The sequence below is a fragment of the Canis lupus genome, chromosome 11 (genome assembly GCF_011100685.1).
Source record: "Canis lupus familiaris isolate Mischka breed German Shepherd chromosome 11, alternate assembly UU_Cfam_GSD_1.0, whole genome shotgun sequence".
Lineage (NCBI taxonomy): Eukaryota > Metazoa > Chordata > Mammalia > Carnivora > Canidae > Canis > Canis lupus.
In genome coordinates, this window is record NC_049232.1 from 47,777,040 (window position 1) to 47,787,935 (window position 10,896).

Here is a 10,896-nt window from a genome sequence, read left to right on the forward strand (position 1 = left end):
AAGTCGTGATATCTATATTATATATACATATCTACAGATATATCAGGTACACACACACACACACACACACACACATCATGTATATTATTCCCAGCAGAGAGTGGTAAAACTTCCTACTGCTACTATTGACACTTTGCCAAGTGATTTTTTTTTTTGTATCATCCTATTTAATCTTTACAACAACCTTTTCAAGTAAGTTACTACTATAATCACATTTTTTGGTACAGGAAACTCAGAAGATGACTTTAATAACTTATTCCAAGTTATGTTGTTTCTGTTGTTATGGATCAAATGTTATGACTGGAAAATCTCTTTAGACTGTAACATTTAAAAATATGATTTTTGGAAAGTTGCCCATGGGCAAAATTTTTAAAACATGCTTTTATAATTTTCCTACAAAGGATTATTTACAACTGCAAATACACAGCACTATTTCAATGGTTAATTTTTATCTTTTCATAGACTTTTCACCTCCCTTAATCTGTATTCTTAACAGGAGTTTGGACTTTCCACAATCAAAGAGAACCCTATATATCAAAAGCTCCATAAAACCCTGCTTTGTCATAAACTAACACATTTCTGGGAAGATGGATCAAGTGAAGTTTAAGTGACCTTGATTCCCAAGTAAGTCAAAAATGACAAAGGATAAATAAAAGCAAGTTTATTCCAAGATGGTACTTTCCTAAATCTAGAAATATAGGCCATATTTCTGACTTCTATTTAAAGAAACCTAACTCATGGGCTCTGGGGTGATCTCAAAAAGATAAAACAATGTTTGCATTGTTTTTTTTAATATTTGTTTTTATCTGCTCTGTTGTTGCTGTTAGTAAAGAATTCATAGTTAACACCTTAATAATCTTAACCAGAATGTAGGTCAATGATGAAAATATCACTGGTTCTAATAGTGGATTAAATTGAGATTATCCGTTGATTAAGAGTTCTAGATAACCCACATTTTTGTTTAGAATGGTTGTAAACTCTGTAGGAAACTACTTTAAAATCTCTAGAACTTTATAGATATGACCAGACAATTTAAGAGTTAGGATGTGCCTAACAGAAGTCGAGGACTGTTTGCTATGTGATCCTCTCAATAACCCAGTCAAATAAATATCATTATCTTCCTTCACCATTAAGTATGAAGTGATTTGCTTTCAGACAAAATAAGCAAAAGTTCTAATATTCAAACTGAGATTATGCTTTTGGTACTTGATACCATCCTTCCCTATGAAAGATTTCTACAAAGTTTCTAGTTAGTAAGAGGAGTTCAGGCTGACTCCTGAGACTTTTTTCATGACTCCCTTTAAAAAAAAAAAAAAACTTGCTCCTTTCTGCTATTCAGGTTTATATCAGGATCCCTTGTTACTTTCCCTGTTCTGGATCTGGAATCAGGCATTTCTCTCAGAATTCAAGGTTGCTGTAATTCAAGTGAGTAACTGTCCTAGAGCCTTAATATGATACCAACAGTGTTTATTGTTACTGTTTCTTTAATTGTATGTATTTTTAGAATATATATAGCAATATTTCATATTTTCAGTTATACTTTAATGGTATTTTCAATTAATTCACTTGATTTTATAATTGCATCTCTTTTCCCTTATATTGAATCCACTTATTCATAACAATTAACATAATTGCTTTATTCAGTCTTGTAAAAGTAGTTTTAAAATAAAAATGCTGGTATTACTACAAATAATAAAATTGAATAAGTATATAATTTATGTTCTTCTAATTTCTAGAACTCATTTCATTCAGTCAAATTCCAAGGACAGTGTAATGGGAGTGGTCAAATTTGAGTGTAGTCAATAAAAGGATGCTTTTTCTCCAGAGCATTTTAATTCAATAATAACATTTAACACTTGGTCTACTTTTTTTATCATTAAGTGCCAGCAATTTTAATATTGCCAGCAATATTAAATACCAGAATTAACTAACCCCCAAATCTTTTTTCTAATTTCCAAACATTTACTATATATTACACACATTTCAATTACACACATATAAATATACTTCATATTAGCACATAAATATTATTTATCTTTAAGAAGTGTTATTTTATACTTGGAAGCTACTTTGGAAAACTCTGTTATAGAACTAGCCTGGAAATATGTAGACTCAGCAACACCTGATTCTTCTAAGAGTAAATTTGTAATGGCTCAGAAATCTTTCTAGCTTTCTTCTGATTGAGTTTATGTCTCTAATCCTGCTGGTAACACATATCTTCATGTGCAAACCACAAATTGAGATAAATAATGAGTGCAGTGATTGCAAAGCCAAAAATATAGAACATGAATTACTCCAGTTCTGTTCTACATTGTGACTGTTGTTGCAGAATATTGGTGTGAAAGTAAAAACCTTCCCACAAAAGTGAAGCGCTGCTCATTGTCAAGCTGTGAGCATTGTAAAAAGAAATTTGGGGAAGTTAATATCAACCTTTAAAGTACTGTGTTATCCCAAAGAAAATGGGGATATAAAAGAATCTGCTCAGATTTTTCTATTTGCTATATGTGATTTTGCTTTTCTAAGTTATTACTTTTTCCTTAAAGTTTTATAACATTTACAAGCAGGCAAAAAAACCTTTTACAATGAAATATCAAGCTTTAAAACTGCTTTTGGAAAGAACAAAATGTGTAGAAGACCAATTAATTTTGCAATCACAACAACAAAAGCAAATGGCATTTAAATATGGAAAATAAAAATTGAATTTCAAATAAGGATACCCAAAATAACAATAAAAGATACTTCTCTTAAAATTTCTTTTTTTTTTTAATTTTTAAAATTTATTTATGATAGTCATACAGGGAGAGAGAGAGAGGCAGAGACATAGGCAGAGGGAGAAGAAGCAGGCTCCATGCACCGGGAGCCTGACGTGGGATTTGATCCCGGGTCTCCAGGATCACGCCCTGGGCCAAAGGCAGGCGCCAAACCGCTGTGCCACCCAGGGATCCCTCTCTTAAAATTTCAAATCAAGTGGTTGCAGGTTTTCTATCATTAGTCACTTCTTTTGGCTTTTTGTTTTTCTAAAAAGAAAACACACACACAAAATTTTTAATGTTTTTTTTTTTGAATCTCTAAGATTTAATAGAATTTTTTTCCCCAAGGTGGAAGCTTCAATTAATGATTTTAGATCTTTTTCTCTTTAATATATGCATTCAATGCTATAAATTTCCCATTTACTGACTTCACTGTAGCCACACATTTAATGTTTTCATTTCCATTTCGCTCAAAATATTTTAACATTTAACATAGTAATTTCTTCATTGATTCATGTGTTATTTCTGTTGTAATCAATATTTTGGGATTTTCTATCATTTTGTTACTGATTTCTATTGTAGTTCCATTATGGTCTCAGAGTAGATATGGTACAGTTTCTGTTTTTATTTTTGTTAATGTGTGTTTTATAGCCCCACACATGGTTTATCTTGGTGTATATTCCATATCTTGAGAAGAATGTGTATTCTCCTGTTATTGTATCACATAGTCTATAGATGTTCATTATATCCTTTTGATTTATTGTTAAATTCAAATGTCTCAGGGTGCTTGGGTGACTCAGTTGGTTGAGCAACTGCTTTGAGCTCAGGTCATGATCTCAGGGTCATGGGATGCAGCACTATATTGGGCTCCCTGCTCAGCAGGGAGTCTGCTTCCCCTTCTCCTCTGCCCCTCTCCCCCATTGATATGCTTACGCTCTCTCTCAAATGGATAAATACAATCTTAAAAAATTTTCAAATAGGTCCTTAATCATTTTCTGTCTGCTGGATTTTTCCATTTCTGAGAGGGGTATTGAAGTCTGCAACTATCAGAGCATATTCATATATTTTTCCTTGGAGTTTTATCAGCTTTTGCCTTATGTAATTTATTATATATGTTGGATGCTGTTTTGCTAGTCATGTACACATTAAGGATTATTATCTTTTCTTGCGGGAATTGACTCCTTATCATGTGTAATGCCACTCTTTATTCCTGATAATTGTTCTCGCACTAAAGTTGCTCCATCTGAAATGTAGTTATTGCCACTTTCTTTTAATTAGTGTTAGTATGGGGGTACCTGGGTGGCTCAGTTGGTTGAGCATCTGACTCTTGATTTAGGCTCAGGTCATGATCTCAGGGATGTGAGATCAAGTCTGTCAGGATCAGCATTCAGTGGAGTTCACTTAAGATTCTCTCTTGCTCTCTGCCCCCCCCCCCCGCCACAAAATAAATATTAAAAAATTAGTGTTAGCATGGCTTATTTTTTTCTCTCCATTTACTTTTATTCTCTATATATCTTTATATTTGCAAGTTGGTTTTCTTGTAGAAAATATGTGGATGGATCTTATTTTAAATCCACTCTGACAACCTGTTTTGGTCTTTTACACTTTTTCTGCTTTTAGTTGAATGTTTTATATGATTCCATTTTCTCTTTCTCAGCATACTAGTTTTACTTTTTTTAAAACTTACTTTAGTGGTTTCCCTAGAGTTTGGAATATACACTTACAACTAATCCAGGTCTAATTTTACAAAATACTACACTGCTACAGGGGTAGTGCAAGTACTTTATAAAAAAACAAATAAAACTAATACCTCTTTTCTGGCTTTTGTTTCACTATTGTCCTTCATTTTACATTGTGTGTGTGTAAGACACACAAACACACACGAGTTGACACTTAAAAAACACAAGGATTAGGGGTGCTGAATCCTCTTGCAGTTTAAAATCTGCATATAACTTCTGACCCCCACAAAATAACTACTAATGATTTACTGTTGACCAGAAGTTTTACTAACAAAAAGCAGTAAATTAACATATGCTTTGTACACTTTACATATTATATACTTTACTTTTTCTATAAAGTAACATAGAGAAAAGCAAATAATCCAATTAAAAATGGGCAGAAGGCATGAATAGATATTTTTCCAAATAATACATCCAGATGACCAATAGACAACACATGGAAAGATGTTCATCATCACTTACCATCAAGAAAATGCAAATTGGAGACACCTGGGTGGCTCAGTGATTGAGCATCTGCTTTCAGCTCAGGGCATGACCCCAGGGCATGACCCCAGGATCTGGGATAGATCCCACATTGGGCTCCCTGTGAGTAGCCTGCTTCTCCCTCTGCCTATGTCTCTGCCTCTTTCTCTCTGTGTGTCTCAAATGAATGAATGAATGAATGAACGAATCTTATAAAAAAAGAAAATGCAAATCAAAATTACAAAGAAATATCATCTCATACCTGACAGAATGGCTAAAATTAACAAAACAGGATATAATGGACATTGGCAAAGAAGTGGAGAAAGGGAACCCTCTTGCACTGTTGGTGGAAATGCAAAGTGGTGCAGTCACTCTGGAAAACAGTAGGGAGGTTGCTCAAGAGGTAGAAAATAGAGCTACCCTACAATTCAATAGTCACACTACCGGGTATTTACCCAAAGAATATAAGAACACTAATTCAAAAGGATACGTGCATCCCTCTGTTTATAGAAGCATTATTTACAATAGCCAACTTAAGGAGGCACCCAAGTATCCATTCAACGATGAGTGGATAAAGAAGTGAACATATATTACACACACAATGGAATGTCATTCAGCCATTAAAAAATGAAATCTTGCCATTTGCAACAATATGGATGGAGTTAGAGAGTATAATGCTAAGGAAAATAAATCAGACAAAGATGAATGCCATATGATGTTACTGCTTTGTGTTATTTAAGAAACAAACCAAACAAAAAAGGGGAAAATAGAGAGAAAGGCCAAACCAAGAAACATACCCTTAACTATAGAGAACAAACTAATTGTTACCAGAGGGGAGGTAGGTGGGGGAATAAGTTAAATAGATGATGGGGATTAAGGAGTACACCTGTCTTGATGAGCACTGAGTGATGTATGGAATTGTGAAATAACTATATTATATACCTAAAACTAATAAATATTGTGTTAAAAAATAAAATCACTTTCAATGAAAAAGAAATAACAACTGAGAATTTTCTCCAAATTAATGTCTGACACCAAACCTCAGATCCATAAAGCTCAAAGACAACAAGGTAAATGTCAAATAAACTATACCTACACATAACATTTTCAAACTCCAGAATATCAAAGATAAGGAAAAAATCCTGAAAACATCAGGGGAAAAACCTCTTACCAAAAGAGCAGCAAAGAATTACATTTGGCTTCTCAGAAATCATGTAGAAGAAGAGACTGGATTGAAATAATTTAAGTATTAAGAGAATAAAAATATCAATCTAGATTTCCATACCCTGTAAAATTATCCCTCAAGAGTGTAGGAGAAATAAAGACTTTCACAGCAAACAAAAACTGAGTTAATTTGTTGCCAATAGACTTGCTTCATAAGAAATGCTAAAGATGCTTTAAAGAGAAGGAAAGCCATATAGATCAGAAATTCTGATCTACATTAAGAAAGGAAGAGCATTGGAGAAGGAATAAATAAAAATAAAATTTTTATTTTCTTAATTTTTTCTTAATTGTTCCAACATAGAACAGTTTGTTCAAAATAATAGCAACAAGATATTATATATATTCATGTATTCATATATGTATTTCATATATTCATATGACCCTTGAACAGCACAGGTTTGAACTGTTCAGGTCCACTTATACAGTTTTTTTTTTAATTTTGATAGAGTACAGCACAATAAATGTATTTTCTCTTCCTTATGATTATCTTAGTAACATCCCTTTCCTCTAGCTTACTTTATTGATAGAATATTTTATACTGTCGGTATATATAAAAACCAAGAGAACCACTCCAGAAGCACAAATGTTGACATAGATGGAGATATAACAATTTCTAGTATTATGAATTTAAGGAATCTCTGCCAGTTTTATGATAAGATTTTCCTATTCACTTGCATATCTGTCGCTTGATGTTAAACAATACTAAAATTATTTCAAAATGTTTTTTGATCAACTATGAAGACAGAAAATACAGTTTACATGTTATTCTAACAAATATGAATACACAAAGATTATTGACCAATTTACAGAAGTTAAAGCTTGAAAACAGAAATTATTACTGTGACAGGTTAATATGTAGGTGTTTGTCTTTCACTTTTTTTTTTTCTTTTTAGAGAGAGAAACAATGAGCACATGTGCAAGAGCATGAGTGGAGAGGGGGGAGACGCAGAGGGAAAGGGAGAGAAAGAATCTTTTAAGATTTTTTTTTTTAAATTTATTTGTTTATGAGAGACAGAGAGAGAGAGATAGAGATATAGGCAAAGGGAGAAACAGGCTCCCCATGGGGATCCCAATGTAGGACTCTATCCCAGGACCCCAGGATCCGACCCAAGCCAAAAGCAGAAGCTCAACCACTGAGCCACTCAGGCCCCTGAGAGAGAGAGAGAGAGAGAGAGAGAGAGAGAATCTTAAGCATGCTTAGTGTGGAGCCCAATGCAGTCTGGATCTTGTCACCCTGAGATCATGACCTGAGCCCAAACCAAGAAACAGAGGATTAACCAACTGAGCTATCCAGGGGCCCCAGCCTTTTGCTTTTTATCAAGACAGACCCATTAATGTGTTTTAGAGTTATTACTTGTATCTTCAACATTTATATTAGTTTCTATTTTTTACAACCATGATTATGTATTTAAACTTTAAAAAAAGAAAATGCTCACTGACTTTCTTTTCTGATTAGTATGATTTACTGTATTTATTATTAACTGGAAAAACCTTTGTCATATAAACAAAGATGTTTAAAAATGGGCATTCTAGGTATCTTGGCTATTTCTGAGTTCCTCTTTTTTTTTAAGATCTTATTTATTTATTCATGAGAGACAGAGAGAGAGAGAGAGAGGCAGAGACTGGCAGAGGGAGAAGCAGGCTCCATGCAGGGAGCCTGTTGTGGGACTTGATCCCTGGTCTCCAGGATCCCACCCCAGGGCTGAAGGCATCACTAAACAGCTGAGCCACCCAGGCTGCCGGATTTCTGAGTTCCTTTTAGATTCTTGGCATTCTTTCATAGTTCCAATGGATATATATTTAAACTAAAGTTAGGATGTGTTGCTGTTTTCACCTTCATCTTAGCCTTTTTCTGATTATTTTTCTTCCTCCTGAAAATGTCAATTTTTCTTTAATTGCAAAAATCTTTATGTGGTTATGAATGTTTTTAAAGTTAGTATTCATATTTAAGCAATCGGCATTCACATTTTTTGGATTTTCCTGAATCCCTTTGAGGAAAAGGGGGAGAAGTTTAAATGTTGCTACAATTCTTTTCTATTGCTCCTATGACATGCCCTCTCCAGTGATTTTTTTTTCTCTGCACCTTGTGCCTTTTCCCTGAGCCACTTTAAGCAACATCTTTGCTACCCTACCGTTCTTAGAATTGGTGAAATCAGTCACTCAGCGGGGGGTGGGGGGGTGGGGGGTGAATGCTCTCAGTGTGGAAGAGAAGCCCTTCATCCTAGTTATGGTGTTCTCTGGCTACAGATTTCTCTAGGTCCACTTGAGTGCATCTATTTCCCCACAGTATCTGCTACCCTATCCCAGCTATTTGCAATAATATTCCTGGGCCTGGATAGCCCACTCTTCCTGCTCACTTACATCTTATGAGGAGTTTTCTGGAATTCCCTGCCTCCATCTCACTCATGGTGTCAGTTGTGGGAATCAGTTTTCATTACCATTCTTGTTAACTATTGCTTTTAGAATCAGCTCAAGGCTGCTTCCTTGCCCTGTGGAAAATAGAAACACTAAAAGTAATGTTTAAATGAAAATTATGGTAAAAAATGCCTGAAAAACTAATTATTATAAGCGTGAAGGAAGAGAAGTGGCTGAGGAACAAAATAGTGAAATCCAACTCGTTTTTTAATTAGAAAACAGCTAATGTCTTAACTTAAGAATATTTAGCAACATGGAGGTAAACAAGGAAAGAGCTGGAAATCCCAACTAATAAGTTAGTTGCCTGTCGGAAGCGTGTATATGATGGTGGGAGGATGGTGGAATTGGGGCCTGTTAAATTTTCTTCATAAGCTATTCTTCACTGCTTCTGTTAGACCTTCTGCATGTTTCTCTATTCTTTTTATCTGTGTGTGTGTGTGTCTCTCTCTTTTCCAGGTCATCTGTCTCCAAGATGGTTTGAAGCATTCTTGTCCTAAAATGAGAAAATAGACTAATCTCATATGTAGTGATTAGAAGATTTTACACCTGTCATGACACCCTCCTGGACATCATGTAAGCCAAAGCCATAAACAATTATTCATCTGAATTTAAATGGCCACTTTTACTTCAGATACATTATGAATTACTTAAACAGACCTCAAACAGCTTTTCTTGTTTTTTTTTTTCTAGAAATTCAAGCTACTGTTGAATGTTTTCAATCCAGATAATTGTGTGATGAGCTGAGACTTTTCTCTAAACACATTTAATTACTACTATCTACACAAAATCAATGTATATCATATTCATCAGTGTGTGTTTAAAACATTTAGTTGTTGACTGAACTTAATGATTTCCTTAGTGGTCAATCACTCTGAAGGTAAATTCATATAGTTCGATGCAGCTCTATCATCACTATGCCAGGTAAACTTTTCTCAGATGATGATTGGACCTTAGCCATTAAAGTTTTTCTGTGATTGAGTGGAATAGACCATTGATTTTTGGATAATGATTCTGGATCTTTTCTCCTCCTTCATAGTACAATAATCTATCCCAAGTTTAAAAAATTTGGTATGTTCTGTAGAATATAACTTACCAGTATTTGTGAACATTCAAAATATATTATATATTCTGTCTGGTAGATCTAAATATTAAGACCAGTTGAAGACATTTGTCATTTATAAAACATATAGTTAAGTCACTTATATTGAGCATTAAAAGATTGGATAGTTGAGACTTTTATCCGTATTACAATAGAGGAAGTTAAATAGCGCTGACTTCCAGAATAACTTTCTGTTGTAGTCACAGGCTGGTTGTGTGGGTCATACTAGAATTTCTCTCTTTGCAAAACCATAGGGGTAATGTGATCTATTTCATTTCTGTACTTACAATTTTACAAACAAATATGCAGTTTTCAGCAAATCTTTAAGTCACTGAGGCATATATCCAGTTGAGTTTTTGGCACTGTCAAGTCTTATTTGTATTTTTCCCCATTGTCAACTTTAGTTTAGTCTTAGGAGGGCATGCAATTGATGTACCTTCATCCACCCTGCAGTTTCTCCCATCACTGCCCTTGTATGATTCCTACCCTATTACACAGATCCATTGTTTTCTTAAATTCTGCTAGATGAGAAACAGTTTTCAGTGTTCTTCCTCTGGTTCCTGCAGTGGATGATTTTTAGAGCTAGAATCTTCTTTTTATTTTTCCAGGATTCACCTTTCCTATGTTGTTTTGTAGTAGTATTTCAAAATGTAAGAACTCAATGCTATGCTCTAAAGACTTGGTATGTTCTAAAAGATTAATAAAAATAAAGATTTTATTTATAATTTAAGTGAATTATAGTTGAGTTTAAATATCTAATCTAATTAGAGGTGTTAAAAAAATATGGTTCCCATCACAAAATATTTCTAAAATTTATGTCTTTGTGTTGTCAATTTTTTTCCTGCAAATTCATGAATACGTTGAACCAGACCATCATCCTAACTGTGCATAGACCATGGTCTTGTCTTTTCCTAGCAAATTTTGCCTCATTGAGCCTATTTTTCATATAGCACCATGTGATCTGACCCTACTGATCTCCCCAGACTCTTGTTACCTACTTTTATTTTGAATCCAGTACTTCTTTCAGTTCTTCAGATACACCATGTGGGGTTATTCCTCTGAGCTGTACCCCCCTCCCCCAATTTAGAATCTTTTTTTCCTCCTCCCTCTAACATTTTTCACCACATACACATTGCCTGGCCAACTCACATCTGCTTCTGGTAAAATCAATTTTATTAGAGTTCAATGACTTTCTTGAATCACTACA

At 34.2% G+C, this 10,896-nt stretch overlaps 1 long non-coding RNA gene across 1 annotated transcript; it reads left to right on the forward strand.

The window, feature by feature from the left end:
• Nucleotides 1–503: 503 nt before the first annotated feature.
• On the forward strand, nucleotides 504–9,178 carry LOC119874045. Its single transcript, XR_005366415.1, has 3 exons — nucleotides 504–624; nucleotides 1,340–1,425; nucleotides 9,047–9,178. It is a non-coding gene; the product is annotated as an uncharacterized LOC119874045 (long non-coding RNA).
• Nucleotides 9,179–10,896: the final 1,718 nt, after the last annotated feature.